At 67.1% G+C, this 304-nt stretch overlaps 1 protein-coding gene across 1 annotated transcript in view; it reads left to right on the forward strand.

Moving 5' to 3' along the window:
- The window catches only part of CALM3 (calmodulin 3 (phosphorylase kinase, delta)), an 8,053-nt gene that overhangs the window by 963 nt on the left and 6,786 nt on the right, over positions 1 to 304 (forward strand). The window lies entirely within an intron of this gene.

Raw genomic sequence — 304 nt, forward strand, 5'->3', positions numbered from 1 at the left:
AAAAGCTGGGACAAAGGCGATTGGGTCTGGGTGGGGAGTGGGCTGCACCGTCGGTGGGGAGGGGGGACCGCAGATCCCCCTCCCCCTCCCCAGAAAGTGGGGGCTGGCGATGGCCCCCATTGCGCACTGAAGCCACATGGAGTGGGGGGAGGGGGTCAGAGTTGAAGGTGCATCACGTGAACCAGCTTCGGGAGCCAGGGACCTCGCCCCTCGCTCGCCGCCCCTTGCAGACCAGGGGAGCTGCTTGTCCCCGCAGGAGGCTGGTTTCTCGGCTCCAGCTCCGCACCCCTCGCTGGTACCAAAC

This window comes from Myotis davidii, unplaced genomic scaffold (genome assembly GCF_000327345.1).
Source record: "Myotis davidii unplaced genomic scaffold, ASM32734v1 scaffold566, whole genome shotgun sequence".
Taxonomy (NCBI): Eukaryota; Metazoa; Chordata; class Mammalia; order Chiroptera; family Vespertilionidae; genus Myotis; species Myotis davidii.